This window comes from Haliotis asinina, chromosome 16 (assembly GCF_037392515.1).
Source record: "Haliotis asinina isolate JCU_RB_2024 chromosome 16, JCU_Hal_asi_v2, whole genome shotgun sequence".
NCBI lineage: Eukaryota > Metazoa > Mollusca > Gastropoda > Lepetellida > Haliotidae > Haliotis > Haliotis asinina.
The window spans coordinates 31,592,826-31,616,954 of record NC_090295.1 but is presented as its reverse complement, the minus strand read 5'-3'; the positions used below and the strand labels follow the sequence as shown (position 1 = coordinate 31,616,954).

At 37.0% G+C, this 24,129-nt stretch overlaps 1 protein-coding gene across 6 annotated transcripts in view; it reads left to right on the top strand.

Annotated features, from left to right (window-relative positions):
• LOC137267519 (kazrin-like) overlaps nt 1-24,129 on the top strand; it is a 145,390-nt gene that overhangs the window by 81,382 nt on the left and 39,879 nt on the right. The window lies entirely within an intron of this gene.

Genomic DNA, 24,129 nt, shown 5'->3' with positions numbered 1-24,129 from the left:
TTTGTTGAAACTGCAATTTAAGAGTGTTTAGCATCTTTTGTTGGCATTTGTAATCACTATTAATTTTAAGCTTTATGTTGACTGGAACATTCTAATTTGCAGGACGAATATAAATTTGTTAAGAATAAAGTATAAAGTACTAGATATTGATGCATGTACCTGTAACAATAACAATACAATGTAAATATAAGCATATGGGCACATTGGTTGATAATGGAAATGCTACCTTTGTTGTATGGGTTTTGTTTTTCAATTCACCAGCAAATAATCTTTGCAGTAGAAAAAATGTTTTTTCATATTGGCAGGGAATCTGTATAGGTTGTGCATCGCTCTTGGTTGTGCTTCAATGAATATTCTTACTAGTGTGTGTATTGGTCAGGGGTTCTAAGAGTGCATGAGCCATTATACACCAGGGTTTGTTTTGCCATATTTTGGTTTGCCATATTTTGGTTCTGAACAATAAAGTTATGTTTCTCTGTGGGCAACTCTATGATATTTACCTGCAGTCAAGGTTTTGTAAGTAATTAAAATGTATAAAGCCTCATCTCTTTTTTTTCAATTTCTTTTCTATATAGTAAGGACATTCCTGTTTATTACCTGTTTCTTGCCTACCAGTATTATGAAAAACATTTACCACATTCAAATAGTCTGGCAATATGCAAGCAGTCTAAATTTGATTCATGCTGCTAGTCTTCAGCTCGTTTGCACTTTGATATTTTCGAATCTAGCAGTAAAATATATATCAAGCATTGCATAACACTCACATCATCAATGTCTTGTTCCAAATATGGATGTGGATTTACCTCATTTGATCAATGCAGGGACGACTGAGGAGGTGCAGTCAGAGGTGGATGTTGAAATATGACAGCTGTTCTTGTGGCTATATGATGGGGTGAAAGAGACAATGATCATTTGTTTGGGCATTGTGTTCTCATAGTCCTTCACTTGTAACATGGTGAGTGGTACCATCAAGCCTGGAAATTGTCCATGCATATGTTCAGATCTGTTGTTAAAATCTGTCATATTGTGCGTCTGCTCTAACAAAGTCTTGTATATGTGTCTTGGCAGAATTGTTGTGAAGTAAATTGTTCAACATTCCAAATATTAATTTGATCTGCAGTTGGATTGATTGGTATTTGAATTACATTTAAAGAGATTCAAGGACGGATTTTTATTTGCGTTTATGATAATCACGTTTAGCAGCAACTCAGCTGCTGCAGATCTTGAGGTGGTAAGCTGGTTTACGATGGTGCAAGGCTGTTTGCTGTTGCCTAGTCCTGGTCTTTACTTTCACTCCCTCATCTTCTGCTCGGACAATCCTCAGCTTTATTGTACAATTTGTGCAATGCATGATGTCTGTGGAAAAGAAATGCTAGTCGGTTTGAATTGACGTTTGATGAATGGAGTTTTTGTGTTGCTGTATAATGCCCAGATGGGGCTGTCTTCATTGTACAAATTGAATCCTGTGATCACAAGACATTTGGTTGCTCATACGGTGGTTACCTGAAATGTATCATTATTAAGTTCTTTAGTCATACATTTAATTTCTTTAGCTATAACATGGTTTCAAGATAAATATTCGTTTTGTAAAATGATTCACAGTATTACAGCACTATCGTGTCAGGGACACCAGAAATGGCCTTAAAACATTATACCCACGTGGGGAATCAAACCCCCCCCAAAAGTTACGCATTGTAATTCATAAGTCAGCATGTTTTCATCATCAAGCCTATTCTGGTGTTCCTTGATGATGTGATATTGCTGCATATGTATTTTTTCACTTTTAGCAAACACCTGGTGTCATCATTGCTATTCAGTGCTCCATTCATTTAATTTTCAGAGCTATTTTTCCTTTTCTACCAAACAGAATATATTTCTGAGCATAGTCAAGACTGGGGCGGTTGAGTAGGCTACTAGTTAGAGAGATTGCTTGTCATGCTGAACATCAAGGTTTGATTCCCCACATTGGTACAATGTGTGAAGTCTATTTCTGAAGTCCCTGCCATGCTATTGCTGAAATTAAGCAGCTTAAAACTAACCCCCTCGCTCTTTGTACTGGCATTCTATATTTATTCACACTGTCAAGTTCATATTCACACATTTCGCTTCTCATTCTCATACATTCACCTTTGAACCCTTCCAATCAGTCACTCACTCATTTGTTCTTTTGTACATGCGTTTTACCTCTCTTACCCACTGACACTTTTTTCACTCATAGATGGATATTCATTCATCACCCTCACACACTTTTGGATGGACCCTCACTCTTTGTCAATTTCAATAACCAATATCCACTTGCTCAAGAAGTTGTGGAACTCAGTGCCTTAATAGATCACAGTATATTTACACACTCTCAGTGTCAGTGGTGACAAATTATGTTCTTATTTAACATCAGCATGGTCCTTCCTATCAGATACTCACCATGATGAGATTGACACAAGAAGGAGCAAATATCGTGGCCTGCCATTTGGAAACAAATTGCCCCGATCACTGAGTGAGTGAGTTTTGGTTTTATGCCGCTTTTAGCAATATTCCAGCGATATCACAGCGGGGGACACCAGAAAATGGGCCTCATACATTGTACCCATGTGGGGAATCAAACCCGGGTCGTCGGCGTGACGAGCGAACGCTTTAACCACTAGACTACCCCACCGCCCCGCCCCGATCACTGGCACCTTGGAATCAAGTCATCTATTTCCTATTGCAGGCCATGTCTCACATCGTGCTTGTATTCAAGGCTAGATTGGTACCTGTTTCATGATATAGAATTATTGATTTTACATGTAGGGGTTTTGTAATTGTGTTATCAAGATGGATAAATTTTCTACCCAATTATATTCTTATGTAAGATTTTGTACCACCAGATTATCTTATTCAATTAGATATAGATTTTCAAGTGTATACTTTCATATATTAAACCTGTTTGGCAAATTGTCAATTGATGTAGTGAATATGTATTCTGTAAAAATAGTTAATGTGGCAGGTATTAAAATTTATTGCAGATCATAAATGTTTTTGCTTCATGTTCGAGTAGGTTAGACTCCTAGTTAAATGTATTCAAACACTTTGAGTTTGACAGTCACACCATTGCTCTGATCACCATTCAAGGTATAGGAGCCCCAAATTTTGATTTTCAAAATGTTCATGTCCATTGTCAAAAGTTACTTTAAAGGCTTTTCTATAAAATCAAACATCATTGCTATTGGAATGCTGAAGTTCTTCCAGTAGAGTCTCTCTTTTCAGACACAGGATTCTGTAAAATCCTAGCTGAAACATTTGTCGTCAATGAAAAGTAACTGCATATGTGATGGAACTCAGAAATAGTTTCAAACAGGCTAGTTTAACTGATGTACGTTAATAACTAGTAATAACTAGTCAATATTTCTAGATTCAGGTTTCAGACTAGACTAACAACAAGTCTCTGGAATGAACATATTTTTTATTAGAAAACAAACTGTTCATAATAGAAAAAAACACTAAATATAATGCAAAGGAGCCCTGAGACTTAAAACTAGAAAAACAGACTTTCTACACAATCTAGACTAGCATAGGCTTTCTTGGTTGGATATGTTTGTCTCAGGGCCTGTATGACAGAATAGTTATAGACCAGTGGTTAAAGTCTCCAAGGCTGTACTGAAGGCTGTGTCCATCAATATAAATCTATCCTTAAAAAGGCAGTTCTAAATAAGTGGACAGTACATCTAAGGATGCCAGCTTGTTTGAGCGATTTTTATATTTTTTAGAAATTATCATTTAAACTATAAGTTTTTACCTCAGAGACCTGTGCAAGTCCACCAGACAACTCAAGAAGTATGTTTCTATATTCATGAATGAAATGAACTGACTTATGCTATGAGCATATCACATGACAATTTGGGTCTGGAAGGCCTTTGAACACTTAATGATGACCTTCAAATTGACATTATTATGTCTACTTAAATAATGCTAACACTTTTCACTGAACCCACAGGATGCTATTTAGCAATGTATGGTAGAGCTTTAAACCTTGATAAGCCTGAAGGGAAATTGCACTAAACTATACCAGAGACTGTGATGGATTATGTTTGGGAAAAAAAGACAGTGGTGTGTGACAAGGGTGTACTGTAGGCCTAGGGTATTCATTTTATCAGATTGATTGATGGCTCAGTCATATCTTTCCTTACAGATATCACAAAGGTTTTGTAGCCAGGAAAACTTTATTGCTGAATGGAAGTGATTGTTTTGTCTGGGAACTAAATGGCTTTGTTATGTACACTAGAGTATTGTAGCAGCCTGGGTCAATGGTAAACGTCTGTCTGAGGACAATTTGTGAAGGGCTGGGAACAAAGGTAGTGGGGTTGTGGAATGGTTGGGAGGGGACGAGGATTGATAGGGACCATGGAGCATTTGGGGTGGGACGAGGTGGGTTGGGGACCATGGAGCAGTTGGGGTTCAACGAGGAGGGGTGGGGACCATGGAGCTTTGGGAAGGGAGGGGTTAGGTTTAATGAACTGTACAGACATCTGTCATGAAAGTTTTGACAGCCAGATGTATAATGGTAAATTTTACTCCAAATAAAATTTGCGATTGATGTCACTTCTTAAACCCAACACTTAGTCTATTAATGTTTATATTTTTGATTGAAACAAATTATCCCATGTAAATTGAAAAGGAGACCCAGGGAGATGGGAGATCCTGAGCCTGAGAAAATGTAGACTTCCTTCATTTAAGACTTAATCATTGCTAGGATCGATAGGCAGTAGGGAAAATAATGTGGTTCTGTGAAACAGACTACAAGTTCGTTACTGTATGCCTTTACCCACTGGCCCAAAATTCAGGTAAAGTAAAGCTTAATTTGGTCTTGTACTTATCTCTCAATAGTACATATACTTGCTGTCAGTCATATTGCAACAGTTAAATACATCCAGTCAAGTCTTTAAATATGAAAGAACAAACTGCATCATACATTGCTGAAAATAAAAACTAGGATTTTACCTGACCAGCTAACATACCAACCACTGTGCTCAAGTGATGTACCTTAACTGATCTTTGTGGAGCTACACGCTTCGCCCTTAATCTGTCTGTTGCATGTGTAGATAAAGGTCAAGAGCTGAGTTTCCGGCCATTGTGGGTCTGTAATGATACCATATGTGAAATGCCAGGTGTAACTCGCTCAGATCAGGTACACCATCATTGGCTTTGGACATAAAAACATGAGTGCCACTTGAAATCGGACCATGGTTATCAAGGAAGGCTCTTCGGTGCTTGAGAAAATCACCACTGAATGGATGTATGGAGTATAAAATGCTATACACCAATGTTCTTAAGTTGTAGATCATGTGCACATAATATGCAGTTTTATGCACCACTATTCTAGAATATAGAATGCTTCTGGAGTTACAGACCGTGTATAATAGATGAACCATATCTCTTGGACATGTCTATATATGTGTATATATAACCCCATTATAGGAGTTATAGAGTGTGTGTGTGTGCGTGCGTGTGTGCGTGCACAAAGAATCGTAGAAGTTATTGACTGTGCATAAGTGTCCAATATACCCTTATACCTTTCCATTCCATGAGATATGGAGCATGTGTAGTACATATATACACTCCTTTTGCTAGACGAACGTTTAATTCCTGGATATTTTATGATTTTAATAGTAACAACTAAACTGTATTAAAATGGAGCCCTTAGGGACTTAGGAGATTCCTGAACCTGGGGAAATCTAGACCTGGTTCATTTTAGGCCTTAGCATTGCATCAAGGGCAAGGCAGAAGGGAAAATAATGTGGTTCATGGACTGTGAGACCGACAACACAGTTGCAGGCCATGTATAGATGTGACATATATACACATCACTGTTTTTGAGGAGTTATAGGTCCTGTATACACAATATCATTCACTATTCCCAGTGTATGTACCATATGTGATCAGGACTGACTAACTATTCGATATGTGATACTCTTGAAGCCCTTCAGAACTTCTTCAAAGTGTCCGCACAACACCATTGCTTCTTATGAACACATTGCAGTTTTAGTTCAACCATCAAATTTTTGGTTGAAAAATGTGTAGATATAATCAGTGTTATTTTTGGTCAGTTATCTTGGCTCTATTGTACATCAGCATGGTTCTGAATCAGAATTGTTATCTCATGTTGGTTTTGTATTTCAAGACTGGTGTGTCTCAGGGTCCTAGTGTGCCAGTTCATTGCCTCAGAGCACCCCTTTTCACATGGGACAGAGATTTCCTGATACATGTTTACTTGAGTCAATTCATTCATGAGTCTCTTTACAAATTTTGACATCACCAACTTGGTAAATAGAAAAAAAGGCTTTAGACTGTCGTCAGTGTAGCTCACAGTTTCTATGCCTGAAATTTACTTATGAGGTGGGAAATATTTTTTCTTACACTAAGGCAGCTAGAGTATGTATGACATTGATAAGTAGATGACAAGAAAGTCTGAAAGTATGACACATGTGATTAAATTTACCATTTTTACTTTTAAAAAGCACCATATTGGTGCAATGAACATAGGTTGGGAACAATTGTGTGTATGGTATTTTTTTTCACACAAGAAGAAGGCTGGTGGGGTAGCCAGATTGTTGAAGCATCTGCTTGCCACTCCAAAGACATGGGTTCAATTCCTCACATGGGTAAAATATATGAAATTCATTTCTGGTATCCCAGATCTTTCTGAAATATTACTAAAAGCACCATAAAACTATACTCACTCATTCGCTCACAGAAGAACAGTAGTGTACATTTTACTCCATTAAAAATAAAAACCACTAGGGTTAGACAGATGCAAGTATCAAGAATGAGTGAGATATGTTCTTTTCTAAAATTCCAGCAAGTTCACAAATGGTGAAGTCTTAAATGGACTTCGGCAGGGAAATGAGTAGCTGTAGGTGAGTGCTATTTTACTACTAGACAACCTATTGCTGTTTAGCCCATTATAGCATGGAGACACCAGAAATGAATCCAAGTGGAATCTCAGATGCTAACTTATCTGTAGACATGCACAGGTCTCTAAGGTTATGATTAATAGTATAAGTGATAATTTCTCAATCAATGCAGATATCATTCTAATCTAGATTTGCCTCTATAAAGAATAGAATTACTATACATTCACAGGCTTAGCCCACAGTACAGCATTGTAATAAGGCTATCTAAGCTCTTGAAGAACCATTTTTATCATGAAATTAACAACTAGTCTCTAAAATGAACATAATTATTTTACAGGGAAAAAACAGTTTTAAAAAGTTCAAAGTTTGAAAAAAGCCCCAAAATGTAATGAAAAGGAGCCCAGAGACTTTGTTTATCTAGACCTGCCACTTTTGCTAGACTTGAGTGGGCTTTCTTGGATATATTTACTTCAGTATCGGTATGAAAGACTACATGAACTCCAGTCATGATACCTAAACCACTGGTGCAAACATGACAGTAGTCAGAATGGCCAGATTGCTGCAGTGTTTGCCCTACATATGAAATTTTAAGTCATCATGACTTCTCCAGGTATATGTAAGATATGTGGGCCTTTTCGTTTGCTGTTAATTGATGGTAAACCGACTGAAAAGTTTATGTTATTCAGTAGCTGATAATGTCAAGTTGCATTGACAAAAAGGTTGTAATTCAGAGGTGAATAGAATTCAGTGTTTTTGCAGATGGCTGAATTCGTTACTTTGACATCTGAAGGGCTTAGCTGCAGCATTGCAAATTGTAGTCTCTCTTTTCAGATCAGTAAGTAGTGTTTCCTGTACAGTTCAGTGTTGGATGAGTGAACATAAAACTTTTGGAAAGTATTTGAGGTCAAACATTTGCATTCATGAATGCCTAATTCTTTACTCATTTCAACGGTGACTCTAATGTAAGAATTTCTTGAAAGTTAAAGAAGGACTTATTGTAAAATTTATCAGGTCTAATTGTGAAAGTAATAGTAAGGTCTTTAGCACTCACTTTCATGCCAATGGGGAATCTGCGAAAGGTGTCAAAATTGAGTACTGTGTCTCTTAAGCATTCTAGAAATCTATGGTTTGATTTGTCAGCAGTAAATCACATCCCTCACTCTCTCACTCACGCCAAAGCATATACAGTCATTCCTCGAAATAACACACTTACGTAAACTAGTGAAATTCAGTGCGGATGGCAACTGACAGTGTTTATCGTACATATCCATTGTGTTTCACTTGCTTAAAACATGCAGGGTTTTCTCAATAATAATCGTACCAACATCGTAGCAGTAACGTATGAAAGACAAGACATGCTATCAGTCGAGTACTTACAATGTTTGCTGTGATGCAACACCCCGCACTTTAGTGCGGTAAGACACAGTCATCCCAGGATGTATGGTGTCAGAAACCACATTTTATTTGATTAAATTCAATTCCAATTTTATTCATTAAAACTGTTGACAGAAACAACGGAAACACCGTGAGAGCATTACCTCATTCCATACACGTACGTACAACTTCCATTCGTGAGGGTCCGTTTTTCGCGCCTACCCCAATAGCACAAATTTCATAGTATTCTTAGCAGTCACCAACAGATTACAGTCTCGTAATCCATGGACTCCGAGACCCGTGTTATTGACTCATTGAAGTCAGTTTCAACAATTAAATGGGCAAAATTTTTTTTTTTTTTTTTAACAATCAAAGTTACAAGTATCGTGGGAAGTCAGCAGTGACTTGTCAAACTGTCTCCTACGTAAATTGTATCAAGACAGGTAACGGCCTGTGTTCATTGTTATGTTAAATATGTTTGCAGAAAACTCGCATTATATACTAGCCAGATAGCAATGTAAAATAATCTGTTACAATAACAGCTTAATATGTAAAATATTCTGATAATGGAATAGAAGTTCTTTGATGTAATATTATCGAATCATTTTTACCTGAATTACCGGTACAATGGACAAAATATCTGTGCACAGCTGATCGCTATTTCCGGCTTAGTTGAATAACAACAAAGACGTATATTCACGTGAATATACGTCTTTGATAAAAGGTAACGATTTTTTATTGCAAAGTTTCCCGTACATATATATATTTTCATTTTCAAAGTTTGTTTTTTTTCACCTTCAACAATACGATATATTTTTACTGGACCCAATTCACGAAACAGCAGTTTTGTTATGTCCTTGGAATATACGATCTAACTCGGCCTTTGTGCCACATTATGTAATAGGTACTATAACGCGGATGTCTAATAACGCGGGGGGGTCATCTGTGGACCCCAAGACACGCGTTATGGCGAGGGATGACTGTATATGATTTCCCCCTACATGTGACATAATCCTAGTGACATGTCCTCTCTGATGTGTTGACTGCCAGCTGTGACATAACTGTAATATGTACCCGGACCAAACAGGCAATATGGTAGTCAACTGTGATACACTGTCACCACTGAGATTCACCTAGCAGAATGCACTTCCATGAAAAAATGAGCTAAGAAATCATTTCACGTTATGTTTGAACATATATCAAAATCTATCAAGCGATAAAGATTGATCGAAAGTCTAATTGCCAGAAATGCAGATGTAAAGTCAAGAAACCTATTTTTACCATGTTAAACTTAGTCTATGATGGTAACTGCACTGATTGAAAGCCATGTTTTCTTTCGATACTGAGGGATCATAATCACTGTTGTTCATCGCCTTTTGTTGAAGGATTCGAAATTGATAAATATTATAAATGTATTCAAATGTATTAACTGTCTTTCACTTTTGAGTGAAAAAAAGAATATGTTTTGGATTTTAAAGCTGGTGCCTTAAAATAGATGCCACCTGATTTATCACATCAAATCTTAAGTAAGTTATTACTGATTGCGTAGGATGTGTTTGTGCATTATTGGCAGATAAGTAGTTCTTAAATAAATTTTGATGCTTTTTCTGGGGAATGAATTTTAGATTTTCTGTAATGTTATACTTTTATGTTTCAACTCATTTGTCTGTTTCAATTCTTTAATGAAGGTCAACAATTGCAAATAACATGACCATGTTTCTTTTGTTGTGTCAGTTTTACAAGCACTGTAAAATATTAGTTTTGTCATTTGTATTATCATTATTTATTATTGGACATTTATATAGCATGTATCCATGCTCAAGGTGCTGGTATTTTACAGACTGGTTTATTATGCTCTTATATGCATCCACATTTAGCTATAATATTTACTACAACACGGTGTTTGAAATATTGCCAATGTGACTATTAATTTTGACTCAGTCTTAACTCGTAGTGACAGTACATTTCGGAAATGCCTTGATAGAGGCACAGAGAGTTCCCCCTGAGTGGGCAGAGGCTCTGTTACCAGGACAAGGACCTACATGAATGTAGTGTATGTACACATGTTTATGTTGGTTGAATTGATTTCAACACTGAGATAAAGCGTTACCTCAACTCGGCAAACAGCTCAATTTTTTTCTTGAGGAAGTTGTTGTCGATCGATGGTAATGACGTTCAAAAGAGACGCTACAGCCTTCCCCCTTTCCCAATATGGCAACCATGTCTGCAACAATGCCTCAGTGTTCAAATTTAAATTTCAAATAGTGTTTGATCAAGATGGGAATATCCTGGGGATTGTTTGAGTCGTGAACATTGTGTAGATATTGGCTGAAGTTCGGAAGTATGATTGATACCAAGCTTCTGTAAAAAGAGTTGGCTATCTGATCAACTTCTGGCAAGAATCAAACAAATTAACTGGTTTCAAGAAAAGCATTTTTAACATTAGAAAGGTTTAGGCAATTGCATTTACTATATTTGTATCTAGGGTATTTGTAAGAAAAATGCAGATTCTGGATAAATAAAGAATCTGTTTCTTATGTGCTTTCCAATTTTAGACAGAAAGCAGAAACACAATTGCTGGTTGGATCAGATGTTTTTGGCAATGACTGAGTACTGTCTTAATCCTTACTCAAAGTGTTCTTCATTGCAATGTATGGAAAGAACCTTTTTTTGCTGTTTTTTGTTTATTTTTTATTTTGAATTTTCTATCTTGGCTCTTGGAAAGTATGCACTTGATTGCAGTTGATAGTAAATGGTGCAGTTAATGAATGTCTGATGTTGAGGTGTGTGTGCTGGTCACACTACAGTGTGAAGTTCCATTATCCACCATTAGATAAGGGAAACATATTCTGAATTATTAATGTGAGATAGCATACAAGGAAATCGATAGCACTTAAGATGAAAGTCAGTTGAGTTTGTTTTAGGCAGTCATGACTTCTCATGGTCTTTCAGATCAATTGTTGGAAGTGAAAACATGAAAAAAACATTTTCCTGAAGAAATTGTGAAGACTGAATAGTGGATTAAGTGTACTTTATTTTTTTTTTCATTTAATTTTTAATAAAAGCAAAAATGAAATCTTAATAAACTGGTACACATAGAACTAAGTCACCTTCCATCCTGCTGAATTGCAACGCTTTGACAAGCTCGAAACCTAGACTGTATCTTGAGACCCTTTTCCCCTGATTAAGTTGCTCAGTCTGTCCATACTCAAGGGTTTCACTGATGGTTGACATCTTCATCACTTACACCTTTCCACTGCTAGAACTGTTCAAAGCAATCTTAAACTCCACTCACTGTGGCAAAATTGTGTGTGTTCATTTTGTTTCAGTGCAATTGATTTTCAAACAACCAAACATGATCAGTTTGATACAAATGCATGATCACATGAAAAAGAATAGTCAATATGCTCAGAAGCTCATAATAACAATCACCCGTTTGTCTGGTCCAGAGCCAATGGAGTTGCTGTCATTGCTGCCTGTTTCAGTTTAGCTGAAAGAGTGTTGACAGTCAAACAACCACAAGGAAATTACTCAGAATATGCAGATCTGTGGTGACAAATCTTTTCCCAAAGCTGGACCCATATTGTGGAACAATCTCCCAAACAACATCATGATATGTACAAACTCTACCAGTTCGAAGGAATAATTAGCCTTTTGACAGTGCCTTACTGTGAGCAATTTGTTTTAAATAAGCGCTGTATACATATTAACTTTATTATTTATTATCGGGTCATTATCAGACATTTTCTAGCTGATGTAGCTGTTGGAGAATGTTGGAACTAAAGTTAAGCTGCTGTTATTTATGGAGACTGGTGGTAATCCATGGCTCGGTCAGACAGTGTCAGCAATCTGAGCATGATGGACACAATGGGTGGTGAAATCGTCGCTCACTGGTGTTGACAGTTAATCAGCCTACTAAGCGGGTACAGTCTAGCCACACACAACTCCTTATTGAGGCTTAAACTGTGGCAAATCTGTAAGAGGTGAAGAAGTCATACCCCAAAGTAAGATGGTCGATTTACAGGACACCAGAGAGTGGAGATTTGTAAATTTTGTGGGTGGTATGGAATTTGCTAGTTTCTAAAATTTTGTTGAGTGCAGCAGACTTGTCCTTGATGTTTGGTAGGGACATAGACAGGTATGAAACAGTAGTAATTAAATTTTAGGGCCACAAGTGACACTGTATTTGTACAAAGTGGACATGATGTTTGTGTGTTATCAAGTCAGGCCTAAAGAGGCCTAGAATCTGTCAGGTATTTCGATGTTGATCAGTATTTGTGGTGACAGGTACCACTAGGTCTAAGTGTTCACACTGACGTGTGGACAAAGGGATGCCATCAATAGAAATGGGCTGATTGTTCACCTGGCAAAATCATTCATTTTAGATAAGACAGACATGTGACGATGCAGGTTAGAACTGGATTTCAGCACCCAATGCATGCCATAATAGGTGACTACTGGTGATCAGGCTTGCTCATTTGGTTGATTCATGTCATCATGTCCCAGTTGTGTTGATTAATGCTCACAATGTCAGTCACACAATTATGTGATCCTGACTTTGATTACTTTAATAGACTGCCATCATTAATCATAAATGTTGCTTAGTGTGGTGTTACACAACAAACTGACAAAAACCAACGAAAAAATAGTGAAATGCAGTTAGGTTTAGAATAGGTGCTGAGCAACTTTTCTTGTTATCCAAAGCTAGCGATTGCAGCAGGATGTTAGACTGTTAGATTGGAGACTGCGTCATACCTCAACCATAATGCTCATGATATTAATCACCACTTTCATGAAACTAGAATATTGCTGAGTTTTGAGTAACAATAAGACCCAAAAGATAAGAGAACTCCCATGAAAATTCAGAAAATGTATTTGCATAATGATGCCATTAAATGAATAAACTAAACAATTTAGAAGTGTTCTGTATTTCTATATTCTTCATTCTCCTGAGGACCCGTGAAGGTCCCTGGGTAGAATAGGCCTTCAGCAACCCATGCTTGCCATAAAAGGTGACTATGCTTGTCGTAAGAGGCGACTAACAGGATGGTTGGTCAGGCTCACTAACTTGGTCGACACATGTCATCAGTTCCCAGTTGCGTAGATCGATGCTCATGTTGTTGGTCACTGAATTGTCTGGTCCAGACTCGATTATTCACAGACTGCACCCATATAGCTGGTATATTGCTGAGTGTGGTGTAAAACTAAACTCACTCACTCATCCTGAGACTAAGATGGGCATATGTCCACCACACTTGTGGTCCAGTGGTCACCCTACCTGGATTATCACACAGGTGAGGAGATTCACACCTGGACAGATGCTGATGACTTCTTGCATTAAAGTGCTTCTTGCTTCTAATGCACAGAATCAGATCATTTACAGACAGTTTCATATGACCTCCATGCTCACAATTTTACAAAATCAAAAGAATAAAACCATCCAAAAGTACTGTGCGTTTAGCAATGACAATATAGAAATTAGGTGAACTACTTAATAGAAAGTGTGTTTTTTATCACAGAAAGATATATCCCTATTAAATAAATGTAATCTCTGGCCAAGTCAAAGACTACATGTAATGTTAACCTTTGTATTTGACATTCTTCCTTTCAACTGCTCAGGTTCAGTGGATCTAATCCAAGTTCGGGGCCCTCCCTTGGGGGTTAAGAGATCATGCACTTATCCTTGAACAGGGCTCTTAGGTAAAAAGCAGTGCACTTTGTGACCATGCAAGTTTGTCGATGAGGTCCCTATGGATGGGGATAAAAGTGAATTCTGTTTGGGTGAAGTTGCACTAGATGCTGATTAGTGGTGGATGTGGTTGATGTCAGGTTGACTAGAAGGTGATGTCATGGTGGTGATGTCATATTTGGAGGAGTGTGATAGCAGGTGGGAGAGGGATCCATTCCAAGTTGGGTTGATAGTGATATCGGTTAAGGGTGGGATTGATGTCAGGGGGAAGATGAGAGAGGGAGCATCTTAGATTGTTGATGTCAGATAGGGGAAGGAAATAATGTTTAGGGTGGGGTGGGAGTAATGTCAGGTATGGATGGGAGTAATAACCTTAATTTGTGATTTTTTCAGGAAGTCTAATCTTTCAAAAGCCCATCTGGAATGATAAGAATGAATCATATCTGGCAGAAAGAATTGTGACATAATTCTGGTAATATTTATAACATGTTTATACTATATATCTGACAGTATACAGAAGAGCAACAATATGCAGACTCATCCTTTACTCAGTGTAATGTTAAGTATGATATTATAAGATTACCTGATGTGATGTTCACCTTAAAGTTAATGAAGGTCTTGATATTACTGGGGTGTTTTTATGACAATTAGCCCTCCTACTGCAAGTTAGCTATTCTGTACTGACTAGTATCACATGGGTGAGCTCAGCTATACTGACTTGTACATCACAGCTTAGCAAAACTCTGTATGTGTATTGGAGGTAAGCTATGCTACACTGACTTGTATCACACAGGTGAGCTATGCTATATTGATTTGTATCACACAGGTGAGCTCTGCTGTGTTGACTCATATCGTCTGTGCTTCTTTGAAGGCTTTCGATGTTTGTTTACCTCCCAGTGTGTGACTTTACAAATTATGACAGCTTTTCCCTGACATTCACCTTGAGTGTGCCCTGCTGAGGTCCGATTTGAGTCCAGTAGATGAGTGATTAATCACGACTGGCTAATGGACCTTTGGTACCCTATCCTGGAATAGGCACGGAGAGAAAATAGACTGGTTAACAAACCTTTCTATCCTTTTCTTCTGTGTTTGACTAAGGTTTGGGCATTTTGTATGTTGCACTTTACAATGTCAATGTTGGATCAGCAAAGGGGTCCCAGAAGTGACCATTTCATCGTTTCAAAAAAGAACAGAATGGCTCATTTAATTTGGTATATGTTTCATCAGGTTAGTCATTGAAATATCACAAATAATGTCTTGGGAAGGGTGCTTGAAACTACCTGGATGAGCTTAATTCAAATTTGTTCATTCTAGTAAGGTTATGAGCAATTTCATTTATAGAATACATGTATGCTCTTTGGTCCTGCGTAGGAAGGGAACACCTATATGATTACCTGTATCGGAACAGCTTTTGGTGCAACTTACTTATGCAATGAATTAATTTAATGGGATTTATATGTGTTTGTCAACTTTGAGACCAAACATTGGTTGGTTGGTTGGTTAACACCACACTCAGCAATATTGCAGGTAACAGTCCAGTCCTAACTTGAAAAAACTAATAAATTATATAATACTGAATGAAAGGCTTGTCATAATCTAAATATCAGGCCAACTCTGTGAGGTTTTTGCGGACTTTTTTAACCTACAAATAAAAAGGTAGTTTAACAAACTATCATTAAAATATTGGCAGTGTTCATTGTTTGTTACAAGTGAGGAGTGCTGAGAAAAGGACAGCCAGAAAATGCTTCTTTCGATTGATTTTCATCGGAACACTACTAGATTCAAGGTCATAATCAGATTCATAGCTTGTGTATAAGTGTTACCATATGCCATTCGAATAATATGTGAAGCAAATCATTGAGCAGATGTTGGCTTAATAAATTTACCACCAAGTTTGACAGTTGTTATGCAGATGTTGGCTTAATAAATTTACCACCAAGTTTGACAGTTGTTATAACAGTACAGCAAGTTGCCCATGATTGTGTCCCATATTTCTGATGTGAAGTGTGATTGAGGAGCAGGTAGCATGACATACAAGAAGTCATACATTTACCACATCATGTGTTGTCTGGTGCTGTTGTGTTGCTGAGCCAGAGACAGGATTGCTGAAGCTTTCAACAGTTTAGGTGAAGAATAGACAACATATCTGCAAAGTTTACCTCTGTTCATGTAGAAATCAGTAATTTTCCACAGGTATCGATTGGCAAATAAGGGTCAGTGGGACAGCCTAGTGGTTAGTGCATTCGTTTTCTATGCCAAAGACCTGGGTTTTATTCCACACATTGATAGAATGTTGCTAAAAGCAGCATAAAACTAAACTCACCCATGTTAGGCTGACTAACATGGTTGAGGCGTGTCATTGTTTCCCAACTGTGTAGATTGAGTATGTTAGTCAGTCAAGCCCCGCCCACTTAGTTTCTTGACGTTAGGGGGGACAACCTCTGACTAATAACAATGGCGTCACCACCGTGGAAACGTAAGAACGGCGTTGATGACTTCTGCTTGTGGTACTTTTGTATCCGTCGTTTGTGAATGATATTTAAAGTGGAAACTTACACGTATTTTATTTTTAATACATCATAGCTGACAGACTGTAATTAGCGAGTGAAAATGAGTTACATGCCCAATGAAAAATCGTCTCGGGCAGTGGCTGCGTGTAGGAAGCTATTTTCTTTCGAAATGATTAATCTATCTGGCAATTCACGTCCGTCTAAGATGCTATCAGGGAAGTGAAACTGAAGTATGTTGTGTAGGTTTTTTTCCCTCTAGATTCCCATCGTTATTTTATAATAACCGTAAACACTGCCACATGTTCAAGTTGCAGATTGTTTCAGTATCTATAAATAGATTGTCAACACTGCGCGAGGAGCCTTCAGTTCGATCTTTTATCCGATGTACAAATTTAGTTCAATGGTTTATGTGAAATCATCATGTAATTTTACATACTAGTAGATGTATCTGGATATACATCTACCCAGAAGCAAATATTCAGCAGCTAATCTTAGCAAATCTCAGTAAAATTTCCATCTACAAATTACTACACCATCCTAAGATAACACTTAATATATAGAAATATATTCTTTTAATCATCCTCTTCAATTTATTTGTCTGTGTGTACTTTGTTGTGGAATTCTAATTTACAAACTTCCACAATACCAGATTTCATGAACTGCCAGTGTTTATGTTCAGGTATATAACACCACCATAACACAAAGAAGATCCAAGATAAACTCTGCAGCTGTACACTGACCTATCTTCCAGAAACAGTATAATCTCTGAACAGAGGATCCACAGTTACCAAACCAAATAACTAGGTTTCTTCAGAGATAATTACTAACGTACATAAGGTGCAAAGAATATCTCCAAGTTTCAAAGGGTTGTGTCAATAAAATTACAGTTAGACATCATTGCTTCTTAAACAATGATTCTAGAAATCTTTGTTTTATTATATCTGAGACCATATCTATTTCCTTTTCTGGAATACTTAGAAATGTTACCAAAAACATATTCAAGTTGTTTCAAAATGTGGTAAAAGTCATAACATAACTTTAGGAAAATATCCTAAAGCATTCGCATCCTGCAAACAAGTGTGCAATTTAATATGAAGCTAATTTTCCAAATAAACATGCAACAATAAACCTTGAACAATTTGTCCATCTTAATAAACAACACTTTTGGCTCAGTGATGAAACATTGGTAACCTCCTCAAAAGATGGTGATTTCTAAGAAGCATTACATCAAATCTGGACTAAATGTATGTTTCAGTATTCATTCCAGTTACATGAATAGTCAACTAAGATTTTGTAAGTTATTCTGCTTCAAGACTGAATAATGCCAGACCAGGGTGTGGCCAAAACGGAGCATTTGCCAAGTTAGTGCCAAGCTATTGCTCTGCCATGACATATCTATAGTGTTGTCTAATTATGCCTGGTTCTGCTTTCAAACCACATAAATCTTATATGTCAGTCAGTTAGGAATTATTGTTTATATTTGGTTATATTATTATTTATTTTACTACCTTTCTACGTACGCTTACTAAAGGATGTAACATCCTTAAAAGATATCTTGCTATCAATTTTAATGACTGTAATATTCCTAAAGTGTACCAATGTACCTCTGCTGCATGAACAAATTTATGTTGTAACAAAACTTAAAGACAAATATTATTCTCTTAGTTAAGAAATACAATTTTATTTAATTCCCTCCAATATTCTAGAAAGTCACTATTCTTCTGGCATAGTTTTTGTCTCGATCCACATCTCTTTTTGGAAATTCCAAAATATTTAAGGCATGGTTTTATAGACACCCAATGCTTTTCATATTTTGGATATTGCGTGATAGGAATCTGCTTACACTGTCCCTTTGAATTAAAAATATTACTCCTCAAATATTTTGAGCTATTGACAGATAGTGTACTGCACAGTAGCCCTTCAGATTGTGCTTTTGAAACTTGACAACATCATAAAATGTGTGACAAATTTAAGAATATGTAAGATCGAAAGCAACCATATCCATCACATTGTTCTTTAATGTAACAAAGTGTGCCATTTTGGTCTTCCTTAACCGAAATCAGATCGCTTGTCAGATTTGTTTACTTTGTGTCACAGCCTTCTTGCCTGTCTCATTTCAGCTTTATGGTCTACCAAATTAATGCCCAGTATTGACTAAAACATTATACAAAAACAATTTTGTAGTTACAATTTCCGTGTTTAAAACACTTGCGAAGCCTAAAACTGCTAGTTGTTGTCATCCAAATGGTAATGGTTTTACACATGTGCGAAAGTGTGGAAATCCATGCAAATTCTCAACTTCGAGCAGACGTAGGTTTCGAGAACGATGGTGCCGACTATTACCTGATCGTGAGGCCTATAGCATTGTTTGATCCACCTTAATTTTTGTTTGTCTTCACCAAAATGGTTTTGTTGAAGGTACTCATTAACTCGCAGTAATGTATAACAGATACTGCGAGTGTGAATGGCATGATTGGAAGCACATCGCTTCGAAGGCTTCCTTTGACCCCAGAAATAAGTCTGACAAATCCACAATGCACACGCAGCCTGCTGATTGACCGAAATCGATGCATGCGCCAGCTTTGATTGACAAACTGGATCGGTCTATTGTCAGGTGCAGACTCAGACTGACCACACATACCGGGATTATTGCATGTGATGTTCACCAAAAGCAAACAAAACTATAAGGCATGACATGAAATCAGTTGACCAAGTTATTTTTTATGGATTAATCTTCTTTAATCTATTGTCACAGTATCAACGGTCAGTTCACCTGGTGAAGGGATCTGGAATGACCTCAAACATTTTGTAGGAAAGATTAAAGAAGATTAATCCGTAAAAAAATATATTGATCATCTATAACGAATTCTAAATGCCACTAAAAGACTAAAAGCCACCGAAATTGCATGTTATCATGCTTACACTATGTGGATCATAATATCAGTCACTGGATTGCCTGGTCCAAACTCTATTATGTACACCACTGCATTAAAAACAAAAACTTAAAAGTAAAGGTAGCTATTTATAGGGAAAGGAACACTCTTTGGTCAAGCCTGTAGTTCAGTGTGCCTTTAATCAGTTAAACTACATCTGGGAAAACCAAGGAAGGTCTATAACATTCAGAAAGTCCAGGTTAAACCAGTTTCTGAAAATACAGAAAGTCTCTTGTATTTAAATTATTAAAAGGTTTTTCTGTTAGATATTTCCAAAACAAGATGCCAGACTAGGTTATGCCTGTAATGAGTGAGTAGTGTTACATTAAGCAACAGAACAGCAGTTACTATTGCAACTATTCGAAGTGAGACTTTATCATTAACATTGTTAATTTATCTGACAGGTAAGAAACAACTGTTATAAAATTGTCATGAATGAATTTTGTATTATCAGTCCTCAATGGTAGAAAGATAAGTCTTCTTTTGTCTGAGGTGAATGTATACTACTAAACAGAAGTTAAGGACTTGTGACCTGTTTTCGTCATAATGCAACAGTGGGTTTTTCAAAGCATGTATTATACTCTAGACTAACGACTAGTGTCTGAAATGAACGTCTTATACAGGAAAAAAAATATTTAATGAAAAGGAGCCAGCCCTGAGACTTTCTTCATAGGAAATCTAGACATGCATGGGCTTTCTTGGATATATTTGCTTCACGGTCTGTATAACAGACTAATTATACTTGGTTGGTCAGTGTTAAACATCACATCAGCAATAGTTCCGAAGTCAATAGGACACACAATGCATTCATAAAAGCACACACGCATGGCAGAGATTTAGTATTGTAAATATCATACCATCCATATACCGATGAACAGCTAGGCCCTAGTATATATTTTAGTTCTGCCAGAGCTTGTAAACTGAGTCTTCTGATCTTGGTTATAAGTAAAGGAGTGCCAAGGATTCTTGCCCTCCTGAGAAAGTGGAGACCAATATTAAGATTAGCTATTATGTGTGGACTTGGTCATTCCAGTATCATTTGAAAACCCCTTCTTCATTTCTAAATTCACAGTGTTATAGTTGATAGTGTCTCTCTTTTTCCAAATGAGTACAATCTTTGCAGTTACCACTGGCTGGCTGTCAGTAAGTATGAATCATTGCATAGATTTCACCAAGAACACAAATCCTGTTTTCAGACTCCAACTTACAGCAGCCATCTAATGCTTTGTGTGCTTTCTTTGTTTATCAAAACACCATAGGGAGCTCTTGGTTTCGCCTAGGTAAATTAGTGTCCGTGTCCACACAATACCTATAGCTTGCATGTGTTCATGATGGCTCAGTCTGACAGTGCATGGAAGATATCAACAAATAGCAGCATTCAAATGCCACGAGTGCGAAAACAATTTGCCATGACATCAAAATCGCAAAGCTGACGTAAGCCAAGCATTGGATTCCTCCAGAGACATCCAACGGAATTTGTCTGGGGGAAAATCAATTGTAGCGCATGTCCACTCAAATATTATGCCCTTCATTGTACCAACTCAACCAGTGGCCTTCACTATAAGGGGACTCTTCTTTGTTAACAGTGTCTTCAGATAAATTAGAGAAACACTGCTCGAGACTCTTCTTTGTTAACAGTGTCTTCAGATAAATTAGAGAAACACTGCTCGATTTTTTGTCTTGATTTAAGTTAAAACAGCATGTTGAGTGCAGCCCTGATGGCTAGCTAGTTGAGACATAATGGACCACTTTGGACATACCATGAGAGCTCATAATTATCTTCTTTTTATTACCTTTTTGGGGGGTATTTAGATATTCTGCAAATTGAATATTGAAGAATTACAACAAGTCTCATTGAAATATTTTGTGATCCTAATAATGCATGTTGAAGTTTTTTCTTAATTTTGGTTGTTACATGTGAATGGACATATAAAATATTATAGTTGGATATGTTCAGTAATTTTTGTATTGATAGACTTGCAAAAGTCAAGAATTTTGTATATATATATTTTCTGTAAACTCATTAAAAAGCTCAATATTTCAATAATTCCAATCCAAAACATAAAGTGTTTATCTGTTATAGGAACTAATCCATGTTCCAATGAAGAAAAACATCAGACCACTGGTCCAAAGTTGAGATTCGGTTTTGGGAAACCAATATTGATTGAGGGTCAAAGGAACTGAGGCGGACTTTTGGGTAATGTGTCGGCATGCTGGGCAGCTCTAGTTCCATGTTAATAGAAGACATTGGATGATATCATCCTAGAGCTGCAATGGACATTGCCTAATTGTAGCCTTATAATGAGGACATGGAGCAAGTCCGTGTTTCTTTGAGGACATGTAGCTTTGTAGGAGGAGGGTCCTGGTGAAGATTTCTTCTTGTGGGCGGAATTTGGTCTTGTTGAATACATTGGAATGAATCATCTTAGACCTTGGATGAAGTTTAGGTCATGATGTGAATGTCATCTTGCTTGGATGTGATATTTTGGAGGTAATGCTTGTTGTATTTTTCTCATTTTGGACATAAAAATATTTTTTGATTCATGAAGTACTGACTAAATCATGTGTGTTTTAACATGGCTATTGTTTGATGTTCTGTCTTTGGTGGTTGGTTGTTGTGCATTTTGTTATGTTACTCAGATTTTATTGCATCTGCAAGTTCATTTAAGAATTTATTCATTGAAGGGTGGTAGGGTGGTTAAAGTGTTTGCCAGTGACCTTTAAGGCTTGGGTTTGATTCCACACATGGGTACAATGGTTCAAGTCCTCTTCAGTAACTCCACAGCATGATATGGCTGAAATATGCATGAAGTGAACATCATATTTATTTACCTAAATTGATTGTGAAGGATTGATATATGTCTACAACCTTAGTATTTTTAGTAGTCATCATTCCTGCATCATGCTTATGTACCTTTTAGACCCAATTCATCAATTTGAAATGAGATCTTTCAGCAAAAGATGTTTGTTTTTAGTTTGTTCATTACTAATTACCCAGTTACATGACTCAATCAAAATTATGGGAATCAAAGTAAGATTTAGTCTAATGGAAAAAGATACTTGTGCAACATTGTTACATTTTTGGTAACATTGTCACCCAGTTTCCTAGTCAGTAGCAGTGACAGTGCTGTAGCTAAGCTTCAAGCTGTAGGAGACGGCTGTGAGTCCTCAAGAGATTGACATAACGGTAGTGAGCCAACACAATATTGAGTCGGCCATAAACATGCTTTGTTCTGGAATGTTGGACAAAAGATGGACACCCATGTGACTGACTGGTCTGGAATTTTTTCACCAGATATTCACTGTGTCTGTGTGGGATAAAGTTTGTTCTGTTTGGCAATTAGGTAAGTGCTGCAGTATATTGCATAGAAATATGTGGAATAACAGATGTAATCTTATGGGAACATGCATAACAACTATGTGAATATTAGTGACTTTGGCACTTGCCGAGGGGAGAGTTGCTCAAGGAAATATTGCATAGTGATATTTTCATTACTAGATAACATTACTTTGCTTTTCATATGTTTTGTCAATACTATATTTGTGTGGGGCATTTTGATGGCATGATGCTCCTTAAATATATTTTAATGGTGGTTTTGCAATTAAAGGAATAATGAGTAAACCAGAAAACATTGTGCTCTATATTGCAGGGTCATCAGTTGTTTATATTATTTATGGTACTTTCTTGTCTGGGTTTTTTCCACAAGCCCCATTCATCAGTGAATGACAAACAGTCATTAGTGAATTATTAGGGCCACAATGTTCACCCAGCTAATGTTGTGAAATTACTTACACTTTGCCCACAAACATTTTCAGTGTTCTCAGTGACTTATCCCCAATTCATTTTTGGTGTTCTCACTCACTTGTTACATGCCAGTTTGATGTCAGAATTGTCGATTGTAATGGATCCTCAGCTGCCTCTGCTTGTTAGAACACTGATTTGATCAGACAGACTTCATGTCTTGGTTGATAAGAGTATCACTGGACCTTGGCTTACAGTGTAATCACTTGTTTGTCTGACCCAGATGTAATTGATTATTTGTTGGTGATGTCACATAGATGGAGTGTTGTTGAGTTTGGTGTTTAACAACAAACAAACAAATGAACAAACAGATTTTGTTAAACAAATGGATCATATGAAAGAAAGAGTTACAAATTCATTGAGTGTCAAAATTTCATTCATGTGTTAGTATTCCAGTCATTATGTGACACATGAAAACTTGACTCAAACCTTTACTGCAGGAAACAGGTAATATCATAAGAAGGGAAAAATTTATCATTCCTAGCTGAGCACACTTGATTGATATCAGCTGATTTATCAAAGAATGACCTCAAGCCAGTTCATACTGGCAGAAAAGAACATTTTACTCTATACATGGTTTTATGATATAGTTTTAGATGTTGACCTTATTTATGTTTCTGTTCCCTTCCATGATATTGATGGGATATATAGAAACATACTCACTCCCTGGCTGGGTGATAATGATTAACCTTCTTTTTGCCTAACTAAAGTGGCAGGGGACTTTAAAATGTGCTGTGAATAAGGGGAAACTGTCACCATTGACAACATAGCGATTGACATCATGAGCATTATTCAGATGGGTTACAATGATTGCATCCACATCAGAGAGCCTTATCAATGGATCCTTCCTGATATCACTTCTTATGATACCCATGAGTTAACTGAAATTCAATTTTAACCCAGAGGGATGGAGGGGTAGCTGTGTGGTTATAGC